The 13,330-nt window shown below is 39.6% G+C and overlaps 1 non-coding gene across 1 annotated transcript; it reads right to left on the bottom strand.

Annotated features, from left to right (window-relative positions):
- Positions 1-3,900: 3,900 nt before the first annotated feature.
- Positions 3,901-3,972, bottom strand: TRNAC-GCA. The gene has a single exon. It is a non-coding gene; the product is annotated as a tRNA-Cys (tRNA).
- Positions 3,973-13,330: the final 9,358 nt, after the last annotated feature.

Raw genomic sequence — 13,330 nt, 5'->3', positions numbered from 1 at the left:
CTTAAGGTCGCCATTACGAACCTACTAGTAGGCTACTTACTAAGTTTTACAAACTCCATGTTTATCATGTTTATCCTAGCTTAAGGTCCCATTAAGATCAGTATAAGAGTTGCCTTTTGAAAAGGACGGGAAAGGAAAAAGTAAATGAAGAGGGCAAAAAAAAAGTCATTTTATCAATTATCAAGAATCTTTCCGGATTTGTAATTTCTTATCTAGAAGGAATCTCAAGATTCAAAATAAGGGAAAAATGATATAAAAGCAATTAAGAATTTGTAGAAAAATTATGATTGTTCGAGAAAATAATTATAAAATATTCAAAAAGTGGAATATTACCAAAATACCCCTGGAAGAATAGATAGTTACAGAAATGGCACTCTAATTAGAATCAGAGCATCTACCGTGACCATCCGAGCAAAATCCTTCGAACTCAAATCTCAACCGTCGAATCTCCTCCAAAATTTGATATGATCTAGAACGAACACGCACGGATCATCACATCCAACGACTAGTATTCAAAGCCAAGGTCGGTAAGGCTATGATCGGAGTTGATATCTCCGAAAAATTATCCAAAAAGTTCGATCTCTAAATAACGAAGATTCTAGAGCTCTCAATGTCGGTTTAAGCATCTCCTATAAAGTCTGAAATAGGAGCAACAATATGGAATAAGAATCGAGAAAGGTCGATCCCCCAATCGAAAGCAATGAGCGTTTAGATTATGGGTCTCCTACTCTCAGATTTCTTCTAAATTTGAGAGCAATCCTCGCCATTTCTTTTCAATCTTATTCCTACAGTTCCTCAACAAGATTACCCACAAGTTCTATGAAGGAATAGAGTGCTGAAAATGATTCCAATCAGTTTCTGCACCTCCAAGGAATGCTTCCATAAAAGACCACGAAGAAAAATAACCTCGAGAGCGTGCCGAATTGAAGGAAATAGGTTTCGAAATTAAATTGGGGATAAGAGTCGAATTCCTATCTACATTCTCTTTTCCTTCAAATTAAGGATTCCTCTAGTTTCAGATGAAGAAGTTTAGTAAACTTGATGAAGGAATCGAGAGCTGAAACGTCATCGAACAAACTACCCACGAGATCAAAATCTTGCGTTTCAAGTGAGTAGCATACCGAGAACGATTTCTAGAAGTTAAGGTCCTACACTCAAAGACGTTCCTCCAAAACCAATTCCTTTAGCTTGAAGATAAGATATGGAAGAGGTTCAATAAAGAAATAGGGCCTTGAAACCCCTAGAATCGGCTACCCAATAAAAAATCCTTTGTTTTATCTCCAACGATAAATCAGATTTTGCATGAACTTTGGAAGCGAATATCTTACGCTACGATCCACGAGAAGGTATCAAATAAATCCCTAGCCCTTTCTTGTAACATCCATCTTTAAGTTTCATGAAGAAATCAAGGAGAGAAACGCTGTAAATGTGGCTGTACAAGCCGAGTTTCAAATGGAGGCAATGCGAAAAATGCGCATCTTCTTCCTATTTAGAGGAAGAAAACGATGATATGGCCAGTTCAATTGAACTGTCCAAGTCAACTCAAAATTTGACCTTTTCTCAAATTTTCTCAATTTTAACCCCATTATAGACTGATTCTCGTAAAAAACATTATAGTTTCATAAACTAGACACAATAAGGAGTATGTGGAAGGAAATTTGAAGTAATTCAGATAATGGAAGCTCAATAATGGAGGTCCCAAACGTCGACGACGAGACAAGTAGCCCCCTTGGACTCTTTGTTTAGAAATACTTGTAGAAATCGCTTGGATTTTCATATGAACCCTAAACCAAGTATGAATTAAGAATATATGGAAAAAAAAAAACCCAAAGAACCCTGAGTTAAGACCCTGAACCAATCAAATAGCTCGAGATTTAAGTAATGTTAAAATAACCCACTATCTGAGCTCCGGTGTCTATCAAATTTTAATACTGAGCATTTATAGCTTGAGTTTAGATATGAAATTTGGTGGTCATTGGATATGGATAAGTAGGTAAACCAAGAAACGGTGTAAAATGACCTTAAGAGGTAAAAACTATATTATTTCAAACCCTCCATTGTTGCTTCTACTTTGCATGAAAATGCTTCCACTAAATCATGTTACTAACTAGTTGGTTTGGTTCGGTTCAATTCTTGGGTCCACTAGATTGAATCGACCTAGCTCAATTAAACTCTTGATAATATAAAAATCATAAGTTTCTTAAATTACGTTAACTTAAAAGTTTAGCCCCTAATTTTTTTTTTTAGAAAGTTTAGCTTTGTGTCTAGTTGATCTCTAGATGCTTAAAAGTATCTAATAAAACTTCTACGCAAGGAACTTTTCTGTATAAGTGATGTAAGACTTCAGGTTTATTATTAAGGAATTTTAAAGGAGTGATTTGATATATCATAGAGGACAAAAGATTTATTTGTTTCAAATATCTTATGTTGACCATTCTTTTTTTGTCAAGTATTTTGAATATTATCATTGTGAATTACTAATGCCGTTTGAATCTCATTAATAACAATATCCCAAAACTCGGGTAAAGATAACATCAAAATTAATACTTTAATTTCATCTTCAAAATTTATTTCTACTTAACTCAGTTGACTTATAATCATAATAGTCACCCATACACAAATGTTTACAACCTTAAAACGTAAATTTGTAAGGAGTACACGAGAAAAGTGCTTAAAATAGTTTCAAAATATAGAAAAAAAAATATATAGGGATTGGTCAAAGTCAACATTTGTTTTCTGGTTAGCATGGTACCATCAAAACTTGTTTATTTCTTTGAAATGTTTGAGTTTACAATTTACACGTTTTCATTTAGAAATGAAGCAAAATTAGTCTGGTTGTAAAATGTTGTCACGCTTAAAACTACGATAAAGGTATAATCGACCTATTATCCTTTCACCCAAGACCCATGGCCCAACTCCCAACATGGAAGGGATAATCTAGAGAATCATTCCAAGAACCCTAACGGATGGGTTACAAACTCACATTATCAAGCTCAACAACAAACAATGTCGCCGGCAAACTTATGAAGACTACATGAAATTATGAATATATTAATGTTGGATTTTTTTAATTTACCGATTTTTAAAATGTTAAATTATGTAAAATTACTGGCAAATAAGAATATTTTAGAGAGCTTTTCCTTTTTATTTAAGATTTTGATATCCAAAAAGCTAAAAAACAAGGAGATGAAATATTAATGACATTAATGGGTCATAGGTTGTTGAAGAGGAGTGAGTGAAAATAAAAAGGGAGATGATTTATGCAAGTCACTAATAGTTAGAACCTTATTTTAGAATGTTAAGGGCATTAATTTTGAAAGTTCATGAATATTTTTGGTACTAGTGGTTTTGTCAATATAAGAATGCAACTTATATTAAACTTCATACTAAAAAATTACTTTTTTTATGTTTATGTCACGAGCCATTTCCGAAGCAAGTTAAAAGAGGTTGAACACAAAGTAAAATGTTTTCTCGAAATAAAAAAAGAATTAAAATATAATAAACATATATATTTACATTATATTCAAAATAGAGTTTATAGGTTCATAGTACAAAATAAGGGAAAGGTTAAAAAAATCATTTTAAAACATCAAAAATAGTTTTGGTGGGTGTTGTTGGTCTAGGGCAACTACTCTTAGTTACATGAAAAAGATGGAGTGAGTACAAGACTCGGTAAGTTAGCCTAATTGTAAGTAAGTTTTTAACCATGTTCATAGTGGGTGCTTGGATACCACACTCTTTTGTTAATGATAGCTTGGTTCTTGTCCGAGAATAGTGGCCCTTAGGTTCTAAGTACATGGTTCTATGTGGTGGAGGACTGTAATTATTCTTATTTCTTTTCCTTTAGACACTCGGTGGTTGGGAGCAAATCGAACAAAGTGTTCGTCCAAAATTTTTAAAAGGGCCCAACCAGATTCGAACTGGTGACCTCTTGATCTGCAGTCAAATGCTCTACCACTGAGCTATGAACCCATTTTATATGATTTTAGCCTTAGTGACCCCTTCTACCAAGTGTCAGTCCAAAAGTGTAAAACGTGTCTGTCGAAAATAGAAAGGCCAAAAAGATAATTCAAACATAGTTCATCTACAAACTACCCAAAGCTATTAAATACAAATTGAAGAAAATAAGAAATAACATAAATAATCTTAAATGTAATTCAACTCCCGAAGATAAAAAGTCTTCAAATTACATTCCAATGTCAAGTGATATTTTATTACAACTCAATTCTTTTCTTGATTTATTGTAATTGAACTTAAAAGTATGACAAATACGCTGGATTTATTTTAAATTTCCTTTAAAATTGTTGTGCACGGAGTACAATGGAAATAATATATATATTTTTTTTTACTGTTTTGTAATTTGTATGGTATTATTAGAGGCTTTTGAATGAAATATGATAATTGATTCTCGGTCCTCTTTGACAATTTTAGATACCTCCATATCCGATATTTGATGCGTCACGTTTCACTATGAGATCTGCCCTTGGGTCAATAAGACTTAAGTAGAGAGTTTATTTGACTAATGATTTGATTTTTTTGGGTTGTAGAGATATCCTTTACAAATCAAGACTTTGTATTATTTTCAAGACACTCATCAAGACATTTGTAAATATGCCTGATATCTTGAAGGATTTAGGACACATAATTGAGAGAACCTAAATTTTTTTTGAAGTTGGCTTTTCTAGGCTACGTCATCACGAAAGTTTGAGACAAACTCAATGGACCATTGAATGGGTTTTATAAGGCTCAAATAAATTTAAAATCCAAGAAAGCGGATCTGAGTTTGATATTATTTGATTTTGGGTATGGACACAACTAGCTGATTTCTTTTGATTGCATTAATGAATGTATGTAGATGTTTAAAGTGTTCATCTTAATGGTTTTAGAAAATATCAACACATCATCAATATAAACTATTGATATTTTTTGAAAGAATTGAAAATATCATTCATAATCATCTGAAATTCGGATGGAGTGTTTTTTAGCCTAAATCGCATGACGTTCCTCTCATATTTTCTAAACTGGACATTAAATGCTATTTTATATTTGTCCTTTTAGGAAATTAGAATTCTTCTTAATCCCAATTTCATATCGAATTTTATAAAAACATTTGACTCTAAATTCTTTTTATCAAATCATTTTTTATTTGGTTTGGATATCTTATTTATTCTAAAACCTTATTCAAAGGTTTGTAGTTAATTACCAGTATCAGAATTTCTGGTTTCTTTTCAACATGTTGTTAACCTAAAATGTCAGACACGACCACATGCTCTTTGAAGACCTTATCAGCTTCCTCTGCAAAATATCACCTAAAATTTCAAAGTATTTAGTGTTTGATGCTTTTTGACTTAACCCTAGGGTTCTATTTATGGTGAACTTGTGATAGTTTTTGTCAAATTATATATTAGAATACCTAATACATTAAGATATAATATCTTATTTAAATAATATTAAAATTTCGTAGAATATCATAATATATGTTTAATTAATATGAATCTCATTCAAATTTTAAATATATATTTTTATTTAATGTTTATGATACACATCAATTATTTTAATATTTAACATATCAAATATGTTAATATGTTTTGATATTATATTTCAAGACTATAGGAACTTACTCAGAGGACTTGAGAGTTATGTTGGCCCACAATGCATCTCATGGACGATGCAAAACTATGGTGGCGCTCGAAGGTGAATTGTATAAAAAACTAGTCATGCACCAAAAAATCATGGGAAGACCATTGATGGAATTGAAGCAATCGACGCTCCCCTGGATGGGTTTCCAATTAAAGACCTAACGTTTGATGTTGACTCTTTTGAAGAAAAAGCCCCACGATCGAACACTTCGAAATGTCGCGGTAGCTCTAAGAACTCTACCATACGACCCGAGAGTTGAGGGCTACAGGAACTTTCTCATACGACCTGAGAGCTACGTTAGCCGCAATGCATCTCATGGACGATACAAAACTATGATAGTGCTCGAAAGTGAATGGTATAAAAAAGGGTCATGCACCATATAACTCATGGGAAGATCGTTGATGGAATCGATGCAATCGACGCTCCCCTGGATGGGTTGCCAATCAAAGACCTAACATTTGATGTTGACTCTTTTGAAGAAAGAGCCACACAATCGAACAGCTCGAAACATCTCGGTAGCTCTGAGAACTCTAACACACAGGGAATGAAGTGTCGAAGAGTTAGACATTAAGCAAAAGATCATGCTAAAACTCTTCAGCGATCTGACAAAAGACTTCAGGACATCTACACCAAAAATTCATTGTCGTTTAGCAGTTATGATATCTGGCTTTTACCGAGCAAACTTGGGTTCGATTCTCGACGATGGAATATTATTTTCTTATTTCATTTTATTTTACGGTTTCTATCTTAGATTAAAAAGACTTTTATGAACTTGGTACCTTTGTTAGAGTTATGTTATAGATATTTGGTTCAATTTCAATAAGAGGGGTTGAGGTGATTCAAATGATTAATGCGATAATCCAGTCGTTTTCGAGGTCTCTCTTGTTGAATGACATCATGGTTGAGATGAGCACTTGTTGTTTTTCACAGAATTTCGGTGAGAGGAAATTGAGAAAATGCGTAACAAAAAGGAGAGAGAAAAATAACTCTGACTGCGTTCAGGTTATTTTATTTTCGGAACAAATCTCCTATTTAAAGTAAAAAGGATTCTAAAATTGGCTGGAGGGTGGCCAACTAAATCTGTGCCACTCCCTACAAAATTTCAGTCTAAAACTATGGCGATCCATTCGACGTGATTTGTCAAATGGTTAAACTGACGATTTTCTGAAATCGTGTGAATAAGAAAAACGGTAAAACTCAGGTTTTATCTAACAATCTCCTCCTAAAACCTGTAGTATATCTACCTTACTATTTGAACTCTGATCTTTGAACGTAGTTCTTCAAATTTCACCCGCGCCAGGGACTTGGTGAAGATGTCTCCAAGTTGTTCTTCTGTTCGGATGTAATCAATTTTGATGAGCCCTCGATCTGCACATTCTCGAATGTAGTGGAATCTGATTTCTATGTGCTTGCTTCGTTCATGAAAAAACTGGATTTTTGATCAGGGAGATCGTAGCTTTGTTGTCTACGTATAGCATTGGTGGATCACTTTCTCTCCCGATGAGTTCTTCCATTAGTCGCGCAAGCCAGATCCCTTGTGTTGCTGCCATCGAAGCGGCGATGTATTCTGCTTCACAGGAAGACAAAGCAACTACCTTCTTTTTTGTTGATTGCCAGCAGATTGCGCCGCCTGAGAGAAAGTAGATCATCCCGCTAGTGCTCTTACGATCATCAACGTCACCGGCCATGTCACTATCACTGTAGCCAACTAGCTTGAGTTTCTCCTTTCCGCTCCCTGCGCAGTATCTTACACCCCAGCCTCTGGTTCCGGCTACATAGCGCAGGATGCGCTTGACAGCCACTAAATGCTCCTCCTTAGGTGCTTCCATAAACCGGCTCACATATTCAACAGAATAAGCAAGATCAGGATGAGAGTTTACCAGATAGCGCAGACTCCCAACAATGCTGCGGTAATTGGTGGAGTCGACTGTCGTCGTAGTGCCAGCCTTCCTTAGTTGGAGTCGGGCCTCCATTGGCGTCCTTGTAGGATTACTGTCCACAAGTCCAGTTGTGTCCAGCAGCTTCTTTGAGTATGCACTTTGGCAGATGGAGATGCCGGTAGAATTCTGTTGCACTTCGATGCCGAGATAGTAGCTGAGCACGTCGAGATCGCTCATCTCGAAGTTTTTCGACATCTCCTTCTTGAACCTTCCGAGGACTTCCATGTCACCTCCAGTGATTATGAGGTCGTCGACGTACACTCCCACGATTAGTCGCTTCTTGTCATGGCCGTGCGTGTACATGCCATGCTCAGAGGCGCAACGTTTGAATTTCAGTGACAGTAAGGTACTGTCGAGCTTCGCGTTCCAGGCTCGTGGAGCTTGTCGAAGCCCGTAAAGTGCCTTGTGCAGGCGCAATACTTTATTGGGGTTGTTGTTATCCAGGAAGCCAGGTGGTTGTCGGACATAAACAGTCTCCTTCAGCTCTCCGTTAAGGAAAGCAGACTTTACGTCCATATGGTGAACCTCCCAAGAGTAATGTGCTGCAATTGCAAGTAAGAAACGAACGGATTCTAACCTTGCCACTGGCGCAAATACCTCTTCGAAGTCCACTCCTTGCTTCTGGACGTAGCCCTTCGCCACCAGACGGGCCTTGTGTTTCACAACTTCTCCTTTTTCGTTGCGCTTCAGTTTAAAGACCCATTTGAGCCCTATGGCTTGGTGTCCCGGCGGCATATCCTCCAGACTCCACGTTTGATTTTCGGTGATGGATGTCATCTCCTCCTGCATTGCCTTCAGCCAGCACGGGTTCTTTTCTGCTTCGGCGAAGGTGTTGGGTTCATCTGCACTTCTTCGAGCTCGCGCACTGCCAGTCCAGGTGGTTCACCTCCTCCTACTAGGTCGTCCATCCTTCGGTACCTGGCCTCCAGATCAGTATCGTGATCGGCATCCAGCGTCGAATCCGCAGTCCGTGGTGTTGCGAATTCCACTGGTTCAGGGGTTGCACCTGCTGGCGGCGGTGACGGCTGCTGATGCTGGGCTCCTCCTTCTTCCGGCTCAGTGACGAGGTACTTCACCGTAACTTGATTTGGATTATGGTCTGCCTCGATCACGTCATTCCACTGCCAGAAGGTGCTTTCATCGAAGACGACGTCGCGAGACACGTGAGCTCGCCCCCCTACAGGATCATATAGTCTGTACGCCTTGCTCCCGGGTTCATAGCCGATAAAAACGACCTTCAGCCCCCTAGGATCGAGCTTGGCGAGGTGGGGACGTGTTACCTTCATGTAAGCGATGCAGCCGAACACGCGAAAATGATGTACCGCTGGTTTTTTGTTGTACCAGGCCTCATATGGTGTCTTCCCGTCAAGGCTTCGGGTTGGTGACCGATTGAGGAGATATACGGTCGTCATTACTGCCTCTCCCCAGAATCTCCCAGGCATCCCGGCCGTCACCAACAATGACCTTGCTGTCCCAACGATGGTCTGATTCCGGCGCTCCACCACTCCGTTCTATTGGGGGGAGTAGGGCGCCGTTAGGTGCCGTTGTATGCCGATTTCGTCACAGTACTTACCGAAACTTGTCGAGGTGAATTCTCTGCCTCGGTCTGTGCGCAGCACTCGCATCTTCTTCTCACATTCGGCCTCCGCTCGCGCTTTAATGCACTTTACCGCCTCTGCCGCCTCACTTTTCGCTTGCAGCAGGGTCAGCCACATGAAGCGGCTTTTGTCATCGACTAACAGGAGGAAGAGACTCTTACCGCCTGGGGTCGCCGGCTTGATGGGCCCGCAGATATCGCCGTGTACAAGCTCCAACGGCTCATCGGCTCGATAGGATGTTCGAGACGGAAAGGGTGTGCGCCTCTGTTTGCCGATGAGGCACCCGTCGCACAGCTTGTTCACGCCTTTGATTGCTGGCAAACCGTGCACTAACTCCTCCTTCTGTAGTTTTTCTAGAGCAGGAAAGTTTAAATGCCCGTACCTTGCGTGCCACCTCCAAGATACCTCTTCGATCTTGGCCGAGAGACTGACAGGTTGCTCTATCTCTAACTCCAGGATGTAAAGACGGTTTGTCGTGCGCCTTGCCTGTGTGAGCAGCCGTCGTTGATTATCGCAAATTTTGAGTAATCCGCGCTCGATGGAGATGAAACAGCCTGTCTCATCGAGTTGACCCAGGCTCACAAGGTTAGCCTTGAGCCTCGGGATGAAGTAGACGTCGGTCAGCTTGCGATGCTCGCCTCCCTTGCTGGCGAATAGGATGGTGCCGCGTCCTTCGATCTCGACGACGGATCCGTCGTCGAATTTCACCGTCCCGCGGATCCCCGAGTCGAGTTTGGAGAATGCAGATCTAGCCTCGGTCATATGGTTTGTTGCCCCTGTGTCTAGGATCCATCGCCGGTTCTTGTGTTGCTCGTCCCTCTCGCTGATCTGAGCGAACACTCGCTCCTCCTCCAGTTGAATTGGCTCCCTAGCTGGTGCCACCTTTGCTACGCCTAGCTGGAGCTCTTTCTCGAGTTCAACATCGTTGTTGATTACCTCCATTTCCGTGGATTTGGAATCGACAATGGGGACACATGCACTTACCATGAAGAGAGCTGGCTCGTCCTCCTCGGATTGAGCCACATGGGCTTTTTCGGCCTTCTCCTTGTTCCTAAGCTTGCTCCAGCAATTCCTGCTTAGGTGTCCTCTCTTCCCACAGTTCGAGCAGATTGGCCTGCCATTGGTCGACTCCTTCTTTTGATTCCCATCTTTCCCGCGCATGCGCCCGTGGGAGATCCATGGCTTCTTACCATCTTTGCGGCTGGAGGAGGACCCGTTGCTCTCGCCGGTGTTGTCACGGAGCTTTAGACGTGCAAGCCATTCCTCCTCAGTGAGGAGTAGACGACCCCCCTTGTCGACAGCTGAAATGGTATTTTTCTTCCGCTGCTCGACGTTACGGAGTCTTCCGGTCACCTCTTCTACCGTTAGGTCGTTCACGTCAAGCAATGTCTCGATTGAAATCGCAACTTGCTCGAGGTGATCAGGGACAACCTGCAGCATCTTCTTCACGTTTTCTGTCTCGCTGATGCTGCCACCGAGTGTGGTGATGTTGTTGGCGAGCCCCGTGATCCGCATTGAAAAATAATCGACGGATTCACCGTCTTTAAAGTGGATCTCCGAGAGCTCCTTCCGCAACTGCTCGATGTTGGATTCCCGCACTCGCTGTACACCAACCCGACGGGATTTGATTCCCTCCCAGGCCGATTGCGCGGTGGAGAGAGATGCCAGCATCTCTGGGGGCACAGATCGTAATATGGCGGCAAAAAAAGTACTCTACAACACCCCGGACCATTAAAGACTAACTAAGAGCATAACTTATGCTCACAACCACATACCAAACAGAAGACTACTCACACTACACTAGTACATTTTACACTAATCTTCTTATATCAACTCTCTGAAGCGAGTGAGTGAGCCTACCCGAGATGGGCCCCACTTCGCATTTTCTTCTACTCAAACCTGAGACCTTTGTGATGTTAGGTCAAAGCTCTAACCACTTGAGCTATTCAACTTGTTTGTTGATAGATTGGCTCCTCTGCAATGATATACACCGATCTTCAACTTGGCTCTGATACCACTTGTTGTTTCTGAACAAATCTCCTATTTAAAGTAAAAAGGATTCTAAAATTGGTTGGAGAGTGGCCAACTAAATCTGTGCCAATCCCTACAAAATTTCAGTCTAAAACTATGGTGATCCATTCGACGTGATTTGTCAAAGGGTCAAACTGACGATTTTCTGAAATCGTGTGAATAAGAAAAACGGTAAAACTCAGGTTTTATCTAACAAGCACGTGATTCAAATGGTTAATGCGATAATCAAGTCGTTTTTGAGGTCTCTCTTGTTGAACTACATCATGGTTGAGATGAGCACCCGAGTGAGTTTGACAAGTTGGGCTATAGAGAACCACACCTCAAGCCAAGTTCATGTGGGCTTAACAAGCTTAAAATCCAAGAACACAATCCCTTAAATGGAAACCGGGATGCTAAGGAATTAAAAAGCTTTATTTTTGACGTACAACAATACTTAAAGGTTACTGGAACTTGCTCATAGGACCTAAGAGTTAGGTAGCAATGCATCTCATGGACGATGCAAAACTATGGTGGCGCTCATAGGTGAATGGTAAAAAAAAGGGTCATGCACCATAAACTCATAGGAAGACTGTTGATGGAATCGATGCAATCGACGCTCCTCTGGATGGGTTGCCAATCAAAGACCCGATGTTTGATGTTGACCCTTTTGAAGAAAGAGCCACACGATAGAACAACTCGAAACGTCTCGGTAACTCTGAGAATTCTATCACACACATGAAAGGACTTGTCGAAGAGTTAGACATTACCCAAAACATCATAGTAAAACTCTTTAGCAATTAGACAAAAGACTCCAAGACAACTACACTTAAAATTCATTATTGTCCAACGGTTTGGATATTTGGCTTTCACATAGGAGATTCTGGTTTGATTCTCTGAAATGGAATATTATTTTCTTATTTCTTTTTATTTTATAGTTTCATCTTTTGTCACCAATTATATTTAAACTTTACCTAAGTTTGAAAGACACTTTAATGGTCAAGTTCAATAGTATCTTTAGATTAAAAAACTTTTATGAACATCGTACTTATGTTAGTGTTTTGTTATAGATATTTGTTTCAATTTCAACAAGTGGGGTTGAGGTGATTCAAATGGTTAATGCGATAATCCGTCTATTTTTGAGGTCTCCCTTGTTGAACGCCATAATGGTTGAGATGAGCACCCGAGTGAGTTCGACAAGGAGACCCGAATTTAAACTTTACCTACGTTTGAGAGGCACTATAATGGTCAAGTTCAATGGTATTTTAGATTAAAAGAACTTTTATGAACTTTGTACCTTTGTTAGTGTTACTTTGTACCTTTGTTTGTATTACTTTGTACGTTTGTTAGTGCTATGTTATAGACATTTGGTCAAGTTCAACAAGTGGGGTTGAGGTGAATCAAATGGTTAATGTCACTTTATTTGATTCAAATTGTTAATGTGATAATCCAGTTGAACAGTTACCAGTTATTTCCAAGGTCTCTCTTATTGAACGCCAACAAGGCTGAAATGATTGAGATGAGCACCCAAATGAGTTTGACAAAATTGAAATAAAATCAAATAAAATCACTCAAACAAATCAATAAAATTGAAAAAAAATTAGCCTTATGACACTTCCTTCAACTCGAAGGGGGGTAAACCAACGATTCGTGCGCCTAAGACCTATGATCCAACTCCCAACATGAAAATGATAAGCTATAGAATCATTCCAAGAACCTCAATGGATGGGTTACAAACTCACATTACCAATCTCGACAACTGGACGAGTTGCCGGAGTTAGAAGAACGACTGCAACAGAGCAGTCATTGGGATAGAAGATCCTGTTGAAGGATGATAGATCAACCGTAATCTTCAGCCCAACAAGCCAAGCTTTTGTAGAAGCAAGAACCTTTAATTAAAGAAATTAACACCTTCTTATACAAAATTTGGATAAACCAATAGATAAAGTTAGAATTAGATTACGAGATCGAAGAGTGAGAAGCAAGATTTGGAACCTTTTTCTAAATTGAGTCACTCCTTAGAATTAGATTACGAGATCGAAGAGTGAGAAGCAAGATTTGGAACCTTTTTCTAAATTGAGTCACTCCTTAGAATTAGATTACTAGATCCAAGAGTGAGAAGCAAGATTTGGAACCTTTTTCTAA

The sequence above is a fragment of the Cucurbita maxima genome, unplaced genomic scaffold (assembly GCF_002738345.1).
Source record: "Cucurbita maxima cultivar Rimu unplaced genomic scaffold, Cmax_1.0 Cma_Scf00121, whole genome shotgun sequence".
NCBI classification, from domain to species: domain Eukaryota; kingdom Viridiplantae; phylum Streptophyta; class Magnoliopsida; order Cucurbitales; family Cucurbitaceae; genus Cucurbita; species Cucurbita maxima.
The sequence above is the reverse complement of the archived record's forward strand: the minus strand, read 5'-3'. Positions and strand labels throughout refer to the sequence as shown.